Consider the following 22,660-nt stretch of genomic DNA (forward strand, 5'->3'; position numbering starts at 1 on the left):
GCACATGTGCGGTAGAGCTGCTCTCTACTGCGCATTTGCGGTCTGTCGGTCAGAGCCCATTTATATTGTAGATAGCGTGTGTTGCTTTTACGTCCAACAGATGGCACTGTTTTTCCAAAAAAGCATATTTTTACCTGTCACATGTGTGACATCTATATAATATAGGTATATGAAAACACACGCGTATTCGAATGCAACGTTGTGTCAAAATTTCAAAGCAATCGTTGAAGAACTTTCGGAGATTTAAGATTTTGAACAAATGAACATTTACATTTTTATTTATATAAGATTGTATCCTCAGTTCTATAAACTACCTTGTGCTGGCCCTAGAGTAGCTGCAGGTATAAGTCCACTCCAGATATTGGCCACATAGGAAGCCATTAGGTAAAGCTCTGGAGCCCTGGATCAAAATTGCAGGGTCACAGTGGATATTATTTCAAGCATGCACCTGTGATAATCAACCCACTCCTCCACACTCCAAGGCAGTCAGGTATTGATGTAATCCACAATGATTATGCCTAAACTGGAAGAACCTCTACTAGACTCCTTAATGCTCTTCTGGCATATTACTGTGGATATCATTAATACTTGGCCCTAGGTGTAATAATGGTCATAATGAGTGGGTAGAGAATGCCACCTAGAAACCATCTGCCTAATTGCCACGTGTAGGTTTCACTATTTAAAAATATACGTGCACAAATGAACGTGTGCAGACATGTGCGAGCACATTGCAAATATGGCTCACATGTATGCGCTTTCAGCGTGTTATACAATGTATGCTTGTACGTGCCTACGTTATGTGTACATGGTAAAACAGGCTGAAAGCGCATACATGTGCGCCATATTTGTAATGTGTGAGCAAATCCTGCTTCCATCCTGTAAGTGGGCCAGTAAACCAGCCAGTATACTAGTATTAATACACTTCCCTCTAACATATAAGTTGTAGAAAGACAAGTCAGAGGAAAAAAGATATTTATTTTGGTCCAGCAGGGCTGTGTAGGTATGTGTGAGAAAACCTCCGTTTTATCAATTGCGATAGTAACCATCATAATAGCCGCAACCCTCAATAACGGTGGCTATCCAGCAAAAAAATATTTTTCCCCCTCTACCACACCAAAAAAATGTGTAGTTATTTCTGAGGTTAAATCCCGCAATAGTGTTTGAGAATTTTTCGCCACAGGCGGTAGGAGTGCCTCATTTCCATAAAAAGCTAGCTTTTGCATACTCATTATACAATTTACATACAAACGTGCGATGCGATAAATATCGCACATTTATTGCATGTTAAACCCCATTTAATTCATGTTAGGGCCCTAACACAATTTGATGAATGATCCTGTTAGTGCCCTTCTTAAATTAAGCAAGTGTGTATGGTAGTGGAGTCTATCCCAACATAACTGCAAATAGCATTAAATGTCTTGGGTAGCATAGTCAAGGAGAAGAGCATCTAATGGAAGCTGCATGTGTTTATTGTAAGAGATCCCATTAGCAAGAGAAATGTTAGTGTGCTTTGAAACTTTTTGAAAAGACCAACAAAAAACTGTTACAGTATGTGAGCTTTTGAAGCCACACTGGTCTCTGGGGTCCCTATGGACCTGTACAGTCTTGCCAGCTCACATTCTAAAATGCCCGTTTTGTTGGTTCTTTCAAAAACTATCACAACTTGCAAAGACTCCAGTTTTCTCTGGGGCCAATGTGGTAGATTTTATAATTTTGTGCGAGCGCGTACTTTTGTTCGCGCACCAGGCGCGAACAAGAGTACGCGGGATTTCAATAGATACGCGCGTATCCATTAAAATCCGGGATCGGCGCGCGCAAGGCTGCCGATTTTGGGCAGCCTGCGTGCGCCGTGCAGCCTGCCTCTGTTCCCTCCGAGGCCGCTCCGAAATCGGGGCAGCCTCGGAGGGAACTTTCTTTCGCCCTCCCCTCACCTTCCCCTCCCTTCCCCTACCTAACCCACCCCCCCGGACCTATCTAAACCCCCCCCACCTTTATCGCTGGATTTACGCCTGACGGAGGCAGATGTAAATCTGCGCGCGCCAGCGGGCTGCTGGCGTGCCATCACCCGACCCAGGGGCTGTTCCAGAGGGCGCGGCCATGTCCCCGGAACGCCCCCGGGCCAAAACCACGCCGGCGGTGCCGCCCCGAAACGTCGCATCACCCGCGCCACGCCCCCGAAACGAAGCGTCACGACCGACACGCCCCCCCCCAACACGCCCACCGGCATGTCTCTCCATGCAAGCCCCGGGACTTACACGCGTCCCGGGGCTTGCATGCACCGCCGAGCCTATGCAAAATAGACTCAGCGCGCGCAGGGGGGGTTTGGGGTAGGTTTTCGGGGGGGGTACGCGTGTATCCTACGCGCGTACCCCTTTGAAAATCTACCCCAATATGACTACTAGAACTGAGCTATCAAGGGAAATAAGAATTTTATAAACTGGGACTGTAGGAGTGTTTTGTTTCCTTCTGCAGCCCCGGGATCAGTCAGGCTCCACCAGGGATCGGTATTTGGGGACCAGAAGTTAATGTAGGAGGCCCAGGGGAAGAATTTCCCAGTTTCCACAAAGTCCGCTGTCCGCCGCAGGGATTGGTTCCAAACAGAGAAAGGTTTATTGTAAATCCAAAGAGAGACAGACAAACAGATGAATCTTGTAACCCTGGACAATGGGTATTTAAAACAATTCCTTCAGCAAACTCCACATCTTCACTGAGTAGGAAGGAGCCTACTCACGAATACCTCAAGCCCCAATCCTTCGGGACAATATATTTTAACACACAGTTCACTTTGCTGGAGCTGTCCCAGAAATAATGTTATCCTTTTCCTTGAGGGGTTCCTTATCATGATCTGCCCCACAAATATTAAGCGAGGGAGAGCGTAAGGGGATATGAGAGTTGGTGCTGTAGAGGATGAGATGAGGTAGAAGGTGCATTCCCTCCACAGGAGGATGGGTAAGGTTTGAGAATCAGGCACCTAGGGTTGTTCTCAGGAGTCTTGGGACTCGAAAGGGCTTCAGCGGCATCCAGGTTTGGTGCAGTAAGGAACAGAAGAAATTCGAAGTTGCCAGTTAACCAGAAAGGATAATTGCAAAGCGGACAGCTCCTGCAGTTTTCATGAGCTCTGAAACAGCCTGACCTCATCCCTCCCCTCCCCCTCCTTACAGGGGCTGCACGCAGAGGGCAAAGGTTCTGCACGTCACACAAAACTCTCTAAACTGAGTGAACCCTGCACAGAGGGAACCATCCAGAAAGCTTTACAACCTATTGAAGAACACTAGTAGCCCTAGGAAGGGGTACAATGGTACTTAAAAAACGTATTTCCATTAAAACCCAATTTGTATGTATATTACTACTTCAATTGGACATTCCATTGGGCTTTTACCAGGACTCACAGTTCGTTGGCCGGTGGAAGCATTCTGTTTTCTAGTCTGCCTTAATGTGTTGTATTATTTATGTCAGAGTTCATTGGTACTGCAACCAGTATCAGACTGGATATACTGCACTTACTATTTCCTGACTGAAAGCCAGGGCAAAGAATGGAAGTCAAAGTTCAGGGTAGTGAAGTCTAAGTGAACCCTAATCATTTTCACTGCAGTAGGAAAAATTACTGAAAAGAAATAAAAGAAAAAAAGAAATCCCCAAGCCTTTGTCTAATAGTAACTAGATCCTGATGTGTTTGTGCTGGTGCTGTCTTTCTAGATGACAGTCAGAGTTTTCTTGCCACTGGACAGGGAAAGCAACTACCATTCAAGCTTTCTTTTGGCAAGTTGATTGATCCATTTTGGGACCAATAAGAAGGCAGAGCTGAATAGTTTTTTGAGCAGACTGGTGAATAAAAATATTTGTTATTCAAAGCGGGTGCAGAAGTTCTGTGGGAGGGTAAATAGGGATGAATAAAGCGAAATTGGGCATGCAGCCCTAAATTTGGAGATTGCAAGTATACCTTTGTTTATACTTAGCCTCTACTGCTTAACCATTATTTGCTGTGGGTAGATGGTTCTGCAGGACAGGCTAGCACTTATTTGACTATTTCTTTAAGAGAATGTTTTGCAAGAGATGGCCTATAGAGGGCGTATAGCCCTCATAAACTGTATAAGTCTGAATTCTAAGAGTGAAGAGAGACTTGTGTGTGACCAGAGAGAAATCAAGGGGGGACAGGATCCAGGTTCTGGGTGTAGCCCTTAAGGCCTGCTGGCTCTTCCGGTTCGGCAGAGCCTTCTTTTCACAATGGAATGCGTACCCAGGTAACTTAAAACTCCTGCCATGGGCATACGGACACAGCCGAATAACTAATTTAGCTAACTCCACTTGGCTAGGGACAGAGGCTGAAGATATGCCCTGACCACGTAAATGGAACAGTTTCAGGTTGCTGGTACTAAGGAGGTGGAATCCTTTCTTTATGCTTTAAAGAGTTCTGTTTGTTGCATCCCTGCCCTCTTTCTGTCATCTGTCTTCTTAGAGATGATTTCCTAGATATTTTAACCTACTTAGTCCACCTGTCTTTAAAAGAGGGGAAAATACTTTCAGAGTTTAAACAAGCCTTAGTTTGCCCGGTGCTGAAAAAAGGGGATTTAGTGACAGATTGCCTTTTCAGCTATTGCCCTATTTCAAACCTTGCTTCAATGAGTACATTTTTGGAAAAAAAATAGTTTATTCTCAACTTGAGGATTTTATCTCTTCCAATAACATCTGACATTCTTTTCAATGTGGCTTCTGAGCTAACCACGGCATACAGATGCTATTACTCTCTGTAACTGATTTCATTCTTTGGGAATGAGAGTCTGGTAACTCTATTAATGCCGTGGTGGTTTTATATGTCTCTGCAGCTTATAAAACAATCCAACATTCGATTTTCTTGGATTTACTAAAACAGTTTGGTATCTGTGGCATGGTCTCTCAATAGTTGCATCTTAACTAGAGGGGAGACAAGAACAGATTTATTTAAATAATGAAAGATCGGCATGGTTTGCTTTACAGATTGATATCTCTCAAAGGTCCATTTTTTCATCCATTTTGTTTTAAGATTAATATATACATCTTCTTTGTACCCTCTTAGAAAATCTGAACATTGAGTTTAGAATATATGCTGATGATGTGCAGCTATTTTTTTCCAGTTTGGAGTAATTTGTCATCTGTGTTAGCCCATGCCACCCATTGTTTGACTTTGGTGGACTCCAGGAGGTGTAAGAAGAACCTGGAGGTGCAAGAAGACCTTTCAGAGACACAGGCTCTTTTTTCTTTCTCGACCTCACCATCTCATTTCCCTATTGGGAAATCAATATTTATCAATACATGGTAAACACATTTTATCTAAACAAGTAATTTTTTAGTTTGTCTTCAAGTGCGTGAACAAACAGGCCCCAGGATATCTCTCGCAACTCCTTCTCCCTTATGTCCCCAAGATAGAACTGACTCTGGTTTCCACCTTGCCTCCGGCCTCTGCTACACCTGTCCTGCACCAGACTTTGGACCTTTAGCTGTTATGCACCAAAGATCTGGAACATGCTTTCATTATCCCTACGTTTGGAGCCCAGTTACCTAACCTTCAGGAAGAAGGTTAAAGCATAGCATTTTTAGCCAAGCATTCCCAACAGAGAATTCCTGTCCAGCAACCTAGTTACACAGAAGTACTCCTATTTCTACAGCAAAAACAAAAGATTCTAACTATGAATCTGACTAAATATATAGATCCTCAGCCAATATTGTTGATTTAACACTACTAAAACATACTTTATATGTATTGTAATCTGCTTTGAGGTCATTCATGGTAAAACGAGGAATATCAAATGCCAATTAATAAATAAAATGTTTAATTCAAAACTTAGGGGTTCAATTCATTACCCATCTTAATTTTAAATTTAAATTCAAACAGTAATTAGGTCTGGGTTTTATAAGTTATGCTTATTATGCTATTTGGGGCAGATTTAAAAGCCCTACGTGCGTAAATCCAGCTGGATTTATGTGCGTAGGGGGGGTTACATGCGCCGAGCCTATTTGCGTAGACCCAGCCGCGCGTTTACCCTGCTAACTTACTGCCTACCCTTACCCCAGCGTTAGAGGCAGGGGTAAGGGTAGACGGCAAACTTTCCCCCAGCCCCCGCTCACCTGCCCTGGCCGCATCCGGTCTCCGGTGCAGCCCCAGTCCTGTCCCTTCCTCCCGAAGCAAAAAAAAAAAAAAAAACCGAAAAAAAAGTAGCAAGAGAGCGAGGGGAGAGATGGGCAATCCTAGGCTCGGGCCTGCTACGGTAGTCCCTTCTCCTCTCCCCTCAGGACATCGGCGACGACCGCGACTCCAGCCTCCGTCTGTCAGACAGACGCATCGCACGTGGGAAAGCGGCCCCTATGCGTGCAATTGGCTGCTCAAGACGTGACGTCACATGCCGTGACGCCAAACGTCGTGACGTCACGTCTTGAGCAGCCAATTGCACGCATAGGAGCTGCTTTCCCACGTGCGATGCGTCTGTCTGACAGACGGAGGCTGGAGCCGCTGTCGTCGCCGATGTCCTGAGGGGGAGGCTGCAAAAGTACAATGCCTTTGAATATCAACCTCTCAGTGTTTACTATAATGTAAGATACGCGCGTAACCCCCGAAAATCTACCCTTGCGTGCGCTGAGTCTATTTTGCATAGGCTTGGCGGCATGCACAAGCCCCGGGACGCACATATGTCCCAGGGCTTTCAAAAATGGGAGGTCCGGGGGCAGGGCTGGGGGCACGGTGGCGGTTCGGGGGTGGTCCGGGGGGCAGGTCCGGGGGCATGGTGGCGGTCCGGGGGTGGTCCGGGGCATGGCAGCAGTTCGGGGGCAGTTCGGGGGCGGAGCCAAATCCTCCGGCACAGAGGCCTGTGCCAGGGGATAGCGAGCTGGCGCACGCAAGTTACTCCTGCCAGAGGCATGCGTAACTCAGCAAGATAAGGTGGGGGGGGGGGATTTAGGTAGGGCCAGGGGGTGGGTTAGTTAGGGGAAGGGAGGGAAAGATGTGGGGGGATCCAAAAAAATGTTCCCTCCAAGGCCGCTCCGATTTCGGAGCGGCCTTGGAGGGAACAGGGAAAGCCATCGGGGCTCCCCTTGGGCTCGGCATGCGCAAGGTGCACAAGTGTGTACCCCCTGACCCTGGATTTTATAACATGCGCGCGGCATGTTACAACATAAGACGATCGTCACACATCTTTCCCTTACACACAGCATGCAATCCTTCAATCCTGCATTGCTGTCATGATCTTTACACACAGGCCTGAAAAGCGAAGGGCCCTGATCACTGGTACCTTGCCAGTCACACCGAAGGATTCCATCAGTGCATTATCTACCACATCATTTTAGAAGGGTTTTGCCTTTTGTAACCTCTCAGTCACGTTCTACAACCCAGCCATCTCAGTCATCATACTACATATCAGACCAGAAATAGGTGCCATCTCAGAGTCCAGCCCTCCTTCAGAAACACAAGCTATCCCCTTGCACAACCTCCCCTCCTTCAGCTACTAGAGTAGGATATCAATGCCCTTCTCACTAACCTCATTGCTACAACATGCAATAAACATCCTTGCACATCTTGGCTAATCAAGTCAGTGAAAACAGGCCTATTCCATCACCTTGAGGCAATAATCAGCACCTCACTTGCAGTGGGTCATCTACCTGGCAGCCGAAAAAGATCCACAATTAGGCCAATCTTAAAGAAATCCAATTTGAATGCTAACAGCCTAAGTAATGACTTCCTAGTTCCCAACCTTCCATTCCTTAGCAAATCATTGAAAAGCTGTCCGATTACAACTAACAGAATTCCTACAGATCACAGACACTCTCAACCCATACTTTAAACTTCATTACAGAATAGAAACTGTACTGATAATCCTAGTAGATGAACTATGACTCTGCTTGGATCATGGTCAATCTACTTCATTAGATCTCTTGAGTCTCTCCACAGCATTTGATAACGTAGACCACAGACTCCTAATCATTCACCTCAGCTCTCATTTGAGTTTAACTGTTTCCTTCAGAACTGTTCTCAGATTGTCTTTCTGGGACTTGAACTATCATGCCCCCATCCCCTCTCAGGTGGAGTACCACAAGGAATGGTGCTCTTTCCCACACACTTCAACATTTACATTGCGCCCCCCCCCCCCCACCCCCTCCTTAGCAAAGTTATCAGATCACACCAGATCTCTGCCTACTCAGATGACATTCAACTTATGATCCCACTCAACCCTGACAAAACAGTAACTGACTTCAACAATTGCTTAAAAAAAAATCTGATGAATATGTATAAACAAGCTGAAACCCAGTCTTCAAGAAACTGAAGTACTATTGGTTGGGAAGGAAGATCCCAGCCCATAAACTTAGAGTTAAGTCTAGGAGGTATAGCTCTCCCTTACAGCCGCTAAGTCCGAAGCCTAGAGTTTCTATCAGATGCTAAAGCCACTATTGAAGCCCATATCCTAGCAATGACAAAAATAGTTGGAAAAAAGCTATGTCAACTATGACATTCCAGCCTCTTTCTAAAGACTCTGCCTTTGCAGTACTTATCCAGGCCTGCATGATTTTCTGCCTGGACTACTGCAACTCACTCTACATTGAGATACCCAACAAACTAAACTGACAACTGCTGAGACATCAAGGAGTGGTTTTGAAACATTTTATTAATGACATTTTCTTTATATGGTCATGATCAGAACAGTTACTTGTTACTTGTTGAATTCATGGATCAATACATTGGATATGAATTTGAAATTTGACTTTATATATTGGAGAAATGATATACCATTTTTGGACATCATGATCAGTAAGGAGGAAGACCATTTGAAGACATCTATTTACTATGCGCAAATGGATAGAAATACATTATTGCATTATACAAGCTTCCATCCTAGACATCTTAAAGAAAATATACTAGTCAGACAATTTCTCTGACTAAAGAGATTGTGTTCATCAGTATGGGCCAGATTTTAAAAGGGTTACGCGTGCCGGGCCTATTTTAAAAAGGCCCGGCGATGCGCGTAAAGCCCCGGGATGCGTGTAAGTCCTGGGGCTTGCAAAAAGGGGCGGGGAGGGGGTGGGGCAGGGAGGGGGTGGTCTTGGGGTGGGAGTGGGGTCAGGCTCCCGGCACAGTGGCCATATTTGCCGCTGTGTCAGGGATCGCGCGCCGGCAGTTGGCCGGCGCATGCAACTTACTTCAGCCCCAGGGCTGAAGTAAGTTTTGTGAAAGAAAAAAGAAATCATCAAAGGTAGGGGGGAAAAGGCGGGAGAGGTAGGGGAAGGGAAGGGAAGGTTGGGTGGCAGGGCAGGGAAGTTCCCTCCTAGGCCGCTCCGATTTTGGAATGGCCTGGGAGGGAAAGGGGGAAGACAGTGCGGCTCGGAGCGGGCTCGGCACGTGCAAGGGGCACAATTGTGCACCCCCTTGCGTGCGCCGACCCCAGATTTTATAACTTGTGTGCGCCTGCGTGTGCATGTTATAAAATCGGGCATACATGTATGCGCGCCGCGTAGTGGGTGTACATGTACGCCCGTGCGCAACTTTTAAAATATACCCCTATATGAATATAGATGCCAAGTTAAAGATATATCAACTCAATTTTTGGAACAAGGGTATACCAAAATACGCAGAGCTTTTAAATGTATTCTATGACAATTTATTAATTACTGGTAACAAATCAGCTCCATCCTGACATATTTGCGCTATACTTTTTTCTAATTTGGTATCATTAATTAAGGAAATTGTGTACAAACATTGGTCCATTCTGAAGGGTGATGAACTATTCCAGGAGTATCCTATATTTGCATTCAGAAGAATAGATCCCTCAGTTTGCCACCTTTATCTGATAAGTGTTAGACATCTAGGGGGCAATATGTGTGTGAGACATGTTCAGTCTATAATCACGTATTGGGCATTTCTAGCTTTAGTCACCTGAATTTGATTCAAGACTTTAAGATTCAGGGGCATTTCATATGTAGATCTGCACAGGTGATTTATGAGGTCATTTGTCCCTGTAATTTGGTATATATTGGGCAGACATGACATGTAGTGGGCACACACATTAGAGAGCATTTGAGTTGTACATGGATGAGGAAGGAGCAGGCACCATTGGCGGAACATTGGATTGAGGTAGCCCAAACTGAGATGGATTTAAAATGTTTAGTGATTCGTCAAATAAAAAGTGATCGGGGGGGGACGGGGGACATTTCATTGAGTTTGATTTGTAAAGAATGGGTTGAACTGCAAAATTGATTGGGCAGCATTTTGTAATGGTCATAAGACCATATAAAGTGAATTGATTGATTAGTTCAAGTAAGATAACTAGTGGGAGATGTGCAGGTGCGGCGTGTCAGTTCCATTGGAATGAATCCTTGGTTGCGATAGTTAGATAGTAAGTATCCCGATTTACGGGGTGTGATATAATGTGGTTTTATATGTGATTTTATAACAGATATTTTTTGGTTTATAGGTGACGTGTGCCATGATGACTTTAGTCTGTAATGGACAACTGAATGGCGTTTGGATAATACGGAGTGGTAAACATCCGGTGTAGGAAAATAGGATATGGCGGTGAGGTAAATTGAGGGGATTATTTAATTATGTGCACATCATATTGGCAGATCTAGAGTTTATATCTGTATCTGTATTTTGTTTAAGGAGTTAATACAGGATGTACTGCTGGGCAGCAAATTGTACATCACTGAGGAAGAGAGTACTCGCTTTTAACCAGTGTATTATTTTACAGAAGATAGAACCACTTTGTTGGAGAAAATAGAATTTGGCCTTCTCCAGTTGTGCATTTATATATAACACACAGAATGATAGATACTGCTTTGGAGGATTATTGGATTTATATGACAGATTAAATCCATCTGTGTGTGTTGATAAATAAAGAATTTATGGACTGCCATTCCTACACTACAGACAGACACAGTACATATATAAAAGAAGTTACAGGAAAATTTGTAATTTTCCCCTGAAGAAGTTCCAGTGGGTTGAAACATATTGGATCTGGTTATATGATGTTATGATGTAGGTGAAGGATAGTTGTATCTATGTATGTGATATGAGTGGATTGTATGTGTGTGTAGATTGAATTTAGGTTTTAAATTTAATTATTGATTGGCATATGGAGGCTGCGTCTATTGGTTTTAAAATGTAAAGAACAAATAGGTTGTATTTGTAAATGTTGCGATCCCGGGTCGTGCCCCGGGATCTCCACTCACCTCTGGCCGGCCGAACCCGAGACGCGGCCGCCCAGGCCTGAGATGCAGCCTACCTCGGCGTCCCCCCTGCGAGGGAGACGCCGGCCAGAGCAGGAAAACAGAGGATGCCTCCCTGCTGACGTCAGACGCTGCCGGGTTATTTAAACCCAGCAGCCACAGCTAGCCAGTGCCTTGCAACGAGGCTGACTCTTTGGAGTAGCTAGTTGTGCTTCCTGCTTCCCAGTTCCTGCTTGTTCCTCTTGTCTGATTCCTGGCTCCTGACCTTGCTTCGTTCCTTCGACTCCAGCTTCTGCTTCCGTCCCTGGTTTTGGCATCCGACGTCTGATTCCTGGCTCCTGACCTTGCTTTGTTCTTCGACTCCGGCTTCTGCTTCCGTCCCTAGTTTTGGCATTCGATATCTGACTTCTGGCTCCCGACCTTGGCTTGTTCCTGAACTTTGGTTTCATCTCTTCCCGCTGCCGCAGGTACTTGTTCATCACTACCCGGAGGGTACTCCTATGCTCCAGCGGCTCGGGTCCTCACGGGCTCCTCCTGGGGGGACCGCGGGCTTCCAAGGGTGAAGTCTTTTCTGACCTCCTGGGCATCTTTTCATTGTTGGATTACCTCGGCAGGCTGCTCTTCTGATCCTTGGTCGCATAGGATCCACCTAAGACCAAGAGGCCTGGGTCCCTACGGGCTCCTCCTGGGGGGGCCTCGGGCTTCCAGTGGTGAAGCCGTCTTCGAAGTCTCTCCTCAGCGCCGCCTCCTGGCTGAGTCACCCATTGTGGGTGTCCACAGCACGACACCTGCAGTCTCAGCCAGCCCAAGGGTCCACGAACATAACAGTAAAAGTTTTATGACACTTTTGTAATATTGTTAAAAAATATGTATTTGATATTGATTCCTTTGTAATTCTTATATATCAAGGAGTGAGTGCCATTGTCAGAAAGGTTGAGTGGAACTTGTGGGACTGGAGAGACTGTGGGGCTCTTCTACCCTCATGCACTTAGCTTGTCCTCCTCCCTGCAGGTGGAACCCCAGGATCCCAGTTGTCAACACATTGCGGCATATATGGCAGGAAGAAGTAGGAATCTACGAAGATAAGAATGGAACTGGAACTGTGAATGCTCCCTATAATCTGGATATTAGCCAAAGAGGGGGGTTACATTTAAAACAGTCAGAAAGTTAGCTGAACATGTTTATCCGGCTAACTTTGCAAGCTGGCCAGTGGCTGAAAATGGACTCCATTCTGTCCTTTTTGTTTTTCCTAGGCTTAATGGTGTGCAGGCATGAATGATGATCTGAGTGTATAGGAGTGAGAGCAGGTATATAGAGTAAGTCTAGATAGTGTGATACATTAGAGTAATGATAAGAGAGAGATATGAATGGGCCGAGGTCAGGGACAGATATTGTGAGGACGGTGTGATGAAATATTTGTGCAGTCTGTAAGATCTAGCAGAGTCACTTTTCAACAGACAAGAGCTGTGATGTGCTGTGAGCTCCATGCTAGTATCTCTTTGAAAGTGGTAAGAAATTGTTCCAAACAGAGCTATTTTTGCAACATTTTCCTACGGCTTTTTTCTTGATTTCATGTCAGTAGAATCTGATAAAATAAAAGGAAACAGTATGGCATGGATCAGCTCCCATGATTTTCCCTGGAAGAAAAAATAAAGGAATAAAATATACATTTTTTCTTTTCATGGCAAATAATGCGAGCTAACATACAGAATCTATTGCAACCAATGGGAACAATGATAATGCATGCTACCATGGCAGATAAAAAACAATTGGCCCATCTAGTCTTACTAAACTGAGACTCTTTCTCTCTGATTTTCTTCCATTTTGGTTAGATGAGCATATGAATTCCCACTGCCTATACCAATGCCAAAGGCTGGCTCTTTCTTCTGCTCTAGATAACATAAGAACATAAGAAATTGCCATGCTGGTTCAGACCAAGGGTCTATCAAGCCCAGAATAATATTTGATAGAAAGGCCCCCAGAAAGGCAAATAAAAGCTGCATATTTAAATGGGAGAATAAGCCTTTGAGAATGTGAATTGGAGTCAAAGAGGGACCAGCAATGGTTATTATAGGCAGACTCCACCTACCGCACAGTGAGGTGGAATTGCTTTTGTAGTGTTTGAAATAGGCCCAAATAGCTGCCAAATATCCCCTTTTACGATAGCAGACATTCAGGAAAACCCAATATTCTGCTGCTCTTCATCTCCTGGAGGCCAAAACTAACAGGGGTGAATTACCTTTCTCTTAAAAAAACAAAAAGGATACATTTCCAAATTGGGTTACTGACTGGGACAATGATTTCTCCATTTTGTTGACACCTCTCCAAACATCTGAGAAACTAAAAAAATGCTTGAAGACTATCTTTAAATACCCAGGTCACTTCTGCACAAACTGGCAGGGCTCTTTTTATACAGGATAGTTTTACTACGTACAAACAGCTTGAACATTTGGAAAATAATATGAGAGTTAAAAACCTACGTTTTTTAAATTTTGTAATTTCTAGATTACTATGTGCATTTGAATTATAAAAAAAAGTATGTTAGAGAAATATTATGTATTCCTGTTGATAAGGAAATTTTGATATCTAAAATATATTGGGGTCGATTTTAAAACCCGCGGGTGCACGTCCAAGTGCAGGCGGATCCCAGAACGCACACATGTATGTGGCGATGTTATAACATGCGCGTGTTACTGCACGCATGTTATAAAATTTGATTCCCGCGCGCACGTGCACGGCTGATTTTAATATTGGCATGCGCATGTGCGGGCAGGTGTCCTGTAACGAGCGCAACAGGGGGAATTTTCTAAAGAAACGCTTGGCGAAGCAACTAGGAAACCCCTAAATCCTATCGAGCTAGTTTACATTTTTTTTGCTTTCAAATTTACTGCTCCTTCGGAGCAGAAGTAACTTCGACGCGTTGGCCGGCTCCCAGTGCGTGCTTTCCCAGGACAAGGCCTAATTGCTGCTGTCCCAGTCAGCCCCCGCTCAGCTCTTTCCCTCCCAGTTCCTGCCCCCCCCCCCCCACCCCACCCCTTTTCGCTGGCCCAGCACTTCTGTACATACCGGGAGATACATACGTGGCTGGGCCTTTTGTGAAATGTGCTCGGCATGCTCATGGCCCAGCTACACACGTATTTCCTGAAATGTATGCGTGCCGGGCTTTTTGAAATACGAGCGATTATGTTCCCTGTTTTAGAAGGAGAAGTGAGGGGCAGAAGGATGTAATGGAGGTACTACAAGGGGGTAGCCCTAATATGACATCTTTTTAAAGGCTTCCATAGATTATTTCTACCAGGACCACTCTTTGGGTTTCTTTTAACTCAGATCAGGATAAAAATCTGGTGCTTCAAAAATATTTAAAAAAATAAAGATTTTCTTTTTTGTGGACAAAAAGTCCAAGTTTTTCTTGATGTTGCTAGAAGCACTCAGTTAAGGAGAAAGCAGTTTTTACAACTAAAGCCTTGAGTTGTAGCACTAGGAGCAGTTTTCTTTTCCTAAAATTCCTTTGCAAGTGCCTGATTATATACCAGAGGTATAAGTTTATTTTTCAGGACCCTGCTTATTTGGAGACATTTCTGTTAGATGAAGCGGGTTGACTAGAGCTTGGTTTCAGATTTGTAAATTGAAAGGATTAGATGATATTAGGATTATATTTTCTCCATATTGTGTATTTTGCATTTTTCTTTTTTTTATTTTCTTCTCTAATGCTTCCCAAATTTATAAGGGGGACTTGACTTATTGGAACATTGTGAGAAATTATTTTTGTATGTTTATTGGTTAATTTTTCTGTAATTCTAATATGTTTGCCTGTTGACTTCATTGGTATATGATGTTAAATTTAATAAAATTTAATTATTTTTAAAAAAGGCTAAAAGATGCAGTCTTTTTAAGGGCAATTTTCAAAGCCTTTTGCACGCAGAGATAGGGTCTTTGAAAATTGTCATCCCTATCTGCAGGTAAAAGTATTTGAGTAGTGCCAATACACATATATTGTTATGTGCAAAGGGGAAGCATTCCTGGGGGTAGAGTCTGGGCGTACTTGGCTAGTTACCAAAGGATTTTCAAAGCAAACTTATGTGCATACGTTCGCTTTGAAAATACTCAATAAGGTTTGTATGTACAATGTGTATGCAGAATTGATATGCGCTCTGTTATAAAATCACCCTCACTAAAACTTAAATGGGAACAATCAAAATTCTTTGCACGGGAAAATATGTATTTGCCTATATATAAATGAATTTCAAATACTGGCCCTCTTCCCCACTCCCTTCCACCACCCAACGCTAGTAGCATGTACTTTCACCTGTGTAAAAAACGGGGTTGGGGACATGTCAGGGGAGTAAAACTTCATACGAAGATTGCGTTTCCAAATCTCCTCATGCATTTTCATGTGCGTACTTTCACTCTGCACCTGCTCCATTGCTTGCAAAGTATTGCATACAAACATATCTGCCCTTTTCTTAGCCGCACCGCACACCCTGCGCATCCGGCGCTGACCCGTCGAGGTCTAGGGCCTCACTGGTCCATGCGCTGACATCTCCGGCCCTCTGACCGAACCTCGACTGGCGCCCCGCGCCCCTCCACCACACAGTGAAGAGGACCACCCACTGGCGACATCACCAGCGTGACTGGTGTGACAAGGAGCCTTAAAGGCAAGTCGCAAGCGCCATTCCTCTCTTTTCTCGGCCACACCGCACGCCCTGCGCATCCTGTGTTGACCCGTTGGGGTCTACGGCCTCACCGGACCATGCGCTGACCTCCCCGGCCCTCCAACCAAACCTCGACCAGCGCCCTGCACCCCTCCACCACCCAGTGAAGAGGACCACCCACCGGCGACGTCACCAGCGCGACCAGCGTGACAAGGAGCCTTAAAGGCAAGTCGCAGGTGCCGTTCCTCCCTTTTCTTGGCCGCACCACACACCCTGCACATCCGGCACTGACCCACTAGGGTCTAGGGCCTCACAAGACCATGCTCTGACCTCCCCAGCCCTACGACCGAACCTCGACCGGCGCCCCGTGCCTCTCCACCACCCAGGCGTCACGTGCCGAAGGGGCCTGCCCCTTGGTGCGCCCCTTAGTGCCGCCCCCTATGCGCTTCCCCCACCGACAATCATCCCACCGACCACACCAGAATTCCTGCTCCAAACATCCCTGCTACTCTAGCATTCCCCCTTTGCCCACAGCACTCCGAAACCTCAGTATCATCTCCTCCTCTACAATAACTGCATGTACTATTTCCTCTGGCATCTAATTCTAATGCCAGTGTGACTGGCGTCGCCTTGCCAGGATCCAGGGCCTTGATCGACTGCTCTCCTTCCTCCTTGGAACAGCAACTGCCCGCTGCTCAGTGCCCTCTACCTCCCGACCTCCACTCTCATTGTCTCATATTCGGAATATAACTCCGATCAAACTAGTCTGAATCAGTTTAGGAAACCAGCTTGGGATAATCCTCCTCACAGCAGACCGCTCAAAGCCATCGGGTTTTACTCATCGGAGCCTCGATCCTGATGCAACCCATCGCTCTACCCCCAGGCCGTCACCGCTATCCGACATCTGACCGGCCTTGAGGCACGCCCTCCCTCTGACTTCACCACCTGAAAACGAGAAAGCCCTTTACAGCAAGACGACATCCTCAGGCGAAGGAACATGACAAAGGACCCACCCCTCTGGCACGCCCCTCTGTGCACCCCTTGGACCTGCGCCACGACTCTAATTCCATTCCTCTTACCTCTACAAACCTCAGAATCATCCTTTCCCTCTCCCATCCTACTGCCTCACATACCTATTCACTCTGTTAGTTTCTGCCCTAACTCACTCTAATTTAATTAATTATCTCATCTTAATTTACTTTTTTCATTTTTCCCTTCACCCGTTTTCCTCTCATCTCTCTTTTCCACTTACCCTACTCTCTCCATTTCAGCCTCCTACTACCTCTCCCACAATTCTTCATTAGACTCACCTCCCTCCTGTCCTCTCCACCCCTCACTCCTTACTTTTCTCCTTGTATCCAAAGAAATATGCTATCTCTCCCCATCCCTAAACTCAAAAATCCCTTACACTATCACAGAAAACCCCCCATAACCTATCTCTCCTCTCACCCAAGATCCCTTATCCCAATCATGATATCCCCCTCTCACAAAGTTTCTCAGCCTCACAGTCTTCTCTCTCATCCTCTTTAACGCCCAATCCCTTGTGAAAAATACTCCCATCCTTAATGATATCCTGCTTGACTCCAAACCTGACATCTTTGCCATTACAGAAACTTGGCTCAAACCATCAGACGTAGTACTCTTAAACCAACTACCTACACACACATACGACATCATCTCCATACCCAGGCTCAAAAAAAGTGGAGGAGGTTTACTACTAGCAGCCAAAAAACACCTCAGACTTACTTCACAGACTGTCAATATCTCTCTTAAATTTGAAATTGGTTTCTTCAAATCATCACAACTCCAAGTATGCCTAGTATACACCTCCCCAGGTCTCCTCGAAAGTAATTCCACCCTCCTCATCGAATTTATTGCCAAAAATATAGATCCTGATATCCCAATCATTATACTTGGTGATTTCAACCTCCCTGTAGACACCGTTCCTCTATCTCCTTCCTGTGAAGCATTTCTTTCCTCCCTTGGGTTTTAAACAAATTTTAAACTGCCCTACACATAAAGCAGGTCACTCCCTAGACCTAATCTTTACAAACTCACAAATTCTTTCCTGTGAAACACCCTCCTGCTCCGCTGTCCCTTGGTCTGAACACTCACTTATAAAAACCACCCTCTCCATAAAGAAAACACCTACTTCCCCACCATCTCACAACCATACTATCCAATTCAGAAAACCCTGCAACACAGATGACTTCATTTTTTCCCTTACTGACGCCCTTGACAAAATTGACCTATCTAATACTGAATCAGCCCTCTCCATGTGGAATAATATTACTACAGACATTGCTGACAAAATCTGCCCTCTTACAACCAAAGTAATAAACCCTTCCCTCTATAGCAAAAAAGTGTGGTACTCTCCCAAACTAAAAAAAACTTAAACGTGACTTAAGAAATAAAGAAAAGAAATGGCAAAAAGATTCCTCTCCTATCCTACTAGCCTCATACAAATCCTCCCTGTATGCCTTTAGAACTACCATTCTTAAAACCAAATGTGATTTATATGCTCTTAAGATTCATGACTTTCAATACAATGCCAAAGCTCTCTTCTCATATATATCTGACCTTACTAAATCCTCCCCCCACCCATATCAGACAAGGACTCCAAAAGCAAATGCGATGATCTTGCCCACTTTTTCAACAACAAAATCTCTAAGCTCATGGGAAATTTTCCCTCTTCCACATCTTATAGTAACGGCCTCCCAAAAAACCCTATTGCCAGCCTGGATTGCTTCAAGACCACTTCATCATCTGAAATAGAATCCCTCTTAAAGAAAATAAAACCTGCCTCACACCCAGCCGATACCATCCCTACTAAATCCCTTTTATCGATCCCCAAACCCCTAGCTGATATCAACTGTTCCCTCACGCTTGGTAATGTCCCCACCACATTAAAACAAGCCATTGTCAAACCCATCCTAAAGAAACCTAATCTCAACCCTTCAGAACTCTCCAACTTTTAGTCAATCTCAAACCTCCCCTTCCTAGCCAAACTTATGGAAAAAGTTGTCAACCTCCGACTCTCTGAACACTTAGAGAAACACAAAATTCTATTCCCCTCCCAATTTGGCTTTCGTAAATTCTTCAGCACCGAAACATTGCTAATCTCCCTCACTGATACCCTACTCAAGGGTATGGATAACGGGCATTCTTAATTCCTAGCAATGCTTGACATCTCGTCCACCTCTGATACCATCAGCCACAAAATTCTGCTAAACCAACTCACTGATATCAGCATAACAGGGACCACACATCACTGGTTTGAATCTTACCTTGATAATTGACACTACAAGGTCAAAATAGGTAACAGTGAATCTGAGCCTATCAACTTAACTCAAGGCAAACCCCAAGGCTCCTCGCTATCTTCTACTCTCTTCAATATTTACATGTTGCCCCTCTGCCAACTCCTATCTGACCTAGGCCTCACTCACTATATCTGTGCGGACGACGTCCAATTTCTTATCCCCATCATGGAATCCATCTCCAAATCCTTAAAGATCTGGGACAACTGTCTCTCATCGATCAACTACCTCCTTACAAATCTTAATCTCGCCCTTAATATTGCCAAAACGGAACTCCTTATCATATCTCATAACCCAACTACCAACACCACCACTTACATCACCCCCACGCCCCCTTCAATACCTATCTCTCAAAATGTATGAAATCTTGGCGTCATCCTAGATAACCAATTGAACTTAAAAAAATTCATAACCTCTACTATGAAAGAATGCTACTACAAACTTCATGTCCTAAAAAAAACTAAGACCACTCCTTCACGTCAATGACTTCCGTACTGTTCTTCAGTCCATAATATTCTCCAAAATTGATTACTGTAACACACTACTTCTAGGCCTCCCTGCCACTACCATTAAACCACTCCAAATGTTACAAAATGTTGCTGCCAGAATCCTCACCAACGCACGCAGAAAGGATCACATCTCGCCTATCCTAAGAGACCTCCACTGGCTCCCAATCTCTTCAGAATTCTATATAAGAGGCTCACAATTATTCACAAGACACTTTGCAACCAGAATGTTAACTGGCTAAATGACTCCCTTCACTTCCATTCTTCTAACAGACCCACTAGATCTGCCTAAAAAGCAACCTAACACATACCCTCACCTAAACTTACACATCTCACTTCCACGAGAGATCGAGCACTAACTATTGCAGGACCCTCAAACTGGAACTCGATGCCACCCGACCTCTGTATGGAACCATGCTCCCAGAAATAAAAAAAACAAACTAAAAACCTGGCTTTTCAAACAGGCATTTACTTAACTCCCCTTCCCCCATCATTCATCTTTCCCCACACTTCGCTTTTTTACAATCCTAATGCCCAATAATCTTGGCTTTGCTCTTTCCTCCCGACAGTATTTTGTTTATTCCCTGCTTATGCCTATACATACCTTGTTCATTTAATACCTTTTAATTTTTTAATTTATCAAATGTTATAATCCTCTCTTGAAAATCCAATATTCATTCGTTTATCCCATTATTGTTTATTGTTAAGTTACCAACTGTTCCATGTAAACGTTTCTTTCCTTATTTTTCATACCTGTTCCATGTAAACCGATATAAGGTGTAAGCGAATGTCGGTATAACAAAGTTTTAAATAAATAAAATAAATAAATCTGTGCTGCCACCTTTTCTAAAGGCACAGTCTGTGAGACATCTCCCTTTCGAAAATGAACTTGCGGTCCCACAGGTACAAAGTGCAACTCACCTGCTGGCCAGCATGCTGCATGGAGACTTTGGAGAGTTCTGTCATTGTCCTCTTAATGATCAGTGAACCGGGACTCAAGAAGCCAGATCTAATCTGAAGCACTCTGCAGCAGATTCAGGAGAGCTCAAGGCTTCATTAGGATAAGCAGGCAAAGCGGTCATACAGTAGTCAAAATGGCTTATTTATTCATATGCGCACAGAGATAATATCATTTGAAAGTGTCAAAGGTTGCATTATGAGCCTCTATCATGTTTGCGTCTGTTTCATAACCTTTTCTAGAACTCACAAGGTTCCTCGAGCTGTTATCACATCCAGAGATTTATGTATGTGTATGTAAATATATAAGCACTCTCTCAAAATGAAATTAGACAATAATTAAGTTTAAAATTGCATTTGAAACTTTATCATCTCTGCCAGATAGAGGAAACTGCTTAGAAATAGAAACTTTTTCAATAAAATTAATTACAGCAGGCTCACATTTTGCTTCCCCAGTGGCATGAGGAATACATTATGAAGACATGGGGAGAGCTGCCAGAGGAGGATTGTACTGCCATATCTGAGCGGCTTTGTAACACCGTTTCAGTAAAAAAAAAAAAAAAAAAAAAGAACTGCATTGATTTTTTAGCTTTTTTTTTTAGAATCATTGTTTCCCAGAATATTAAAAATATGGAAGCCTAGCACTCATTGCAATAAGGCCTTTTCCAATAACAGAGAAACAAAGTGAAGGATGGAAAGTCATTACAGTCTGATGAATGTTTGATGGCTTTTAAATGAGTTACTGGCCTCAGTTTTGGCCTCATTGGGCAGGTGTCCACATCAACAGAAAAAAAAATACATTACATATGGTACTAGTTGGTACCCTTGGTAATAATTTCAGCAGAGAGGTTAAGAGTTATATGAGCATGGAAACGGAACTTCCTTCTTACCCTTAAAAGCAGCTCTCTCAGGCCACCATTCATCAAAATTATTTGAGAGAGAGCGAGAAACTCTTTATAAGGCTTGTATAGTAGTCAACTATTTATATCACTATAGGAGGGCCAGCTAGTAACTCAAGATGAGGTTTTGGTGGTGGTCTAGAGTTTTGGGGCCAGTTTTACATGCACAGTGAGATGTACGAATAGCACAGTACACATCAGTGAAGATTAGACGTGATTTTGAGAGAGGAAAGTCATAAAAGAGGAGATTTCTACAATGTTCTCTCGCCCTAGCTTGATAGTACCCTTATCACATGCGATACCAAGATGGGGGCGGAGTTGGGGTGACTTCAGCCCCGGAAGAGGAGGAGTCAGAGTGGCACCAGGGCTGACGCCGCCCCCATCTTGGTATCGCATGTGATAAGGGACTTTTTGCGTGTAAAACATCCCTTATTGCATGCGATCCGCTGGTAAATGACCCCCTTAATGTGGTGTAAATGCAGAGAGAGAGGGAGAGAGCCTCTATGGTGAAATGCATAATTGTCATCTATTTATACCACTCTAGGATGGTCAATTAGTAACTTGAGGTGAGGTTTTGGTGGTGGTCTAGAGTTTTGGGGCCAGTTTTACATGCACAGTGAGACGGTCGAACAGCACAGTACACATCAGTGAAGATTTGATGTGAATTTGAATGAGGAAAGTCACACAAAGATTAGATTTCTACAATGTTCTCTCGCCCTAGCTGGATGGTCTCTCTACCAGGGTACTATCAAGCTAGGGTGAGAGAACATTGAAGAAATCTCCTCTTTTTACGACTTTCCTCTCTCAAAATCACGTCTAATCTTGTCCATCCTTGTCTGTCTGACAATGCAATAACTCTCAAAAAAAGGGGATGGAAATTCACCAAATTTGGCATGCATAAAGAAAATGTGAATATCTAATCTCAGATTAGTTCGAAAGCAAGAAACATCATCATTATTTTCAGAGAATTGAATCTCTAAATCCCTCTCCCCACACACCCCCATACACAACTACTCCCTCCACGAATCCCTGCCACCCACACAACCCCTACCTATCTGAAAACACATCCATCCCCCCAGATATGTAAACCCCCACCTACAATAAACACAACCCTATGCTCCTTCCCACACTGAGTGCACTTCTGA

The sequence above is a fragment of the Rhinatrema bivittatum genome, chromosome 2 (assembly GCF_901001135.1).
Source record: "Rhinatrema bivittatum chromosome 2, aRhiBiv1.1, whole genome shotgun sequence".
Lineage (NCBI taxonomy): Eukaryota > Metazoa > Chordata > Amphibia > Gymnophiona > Rhinatrematidae > Rhinatrema > Rhinatrema bivittatum.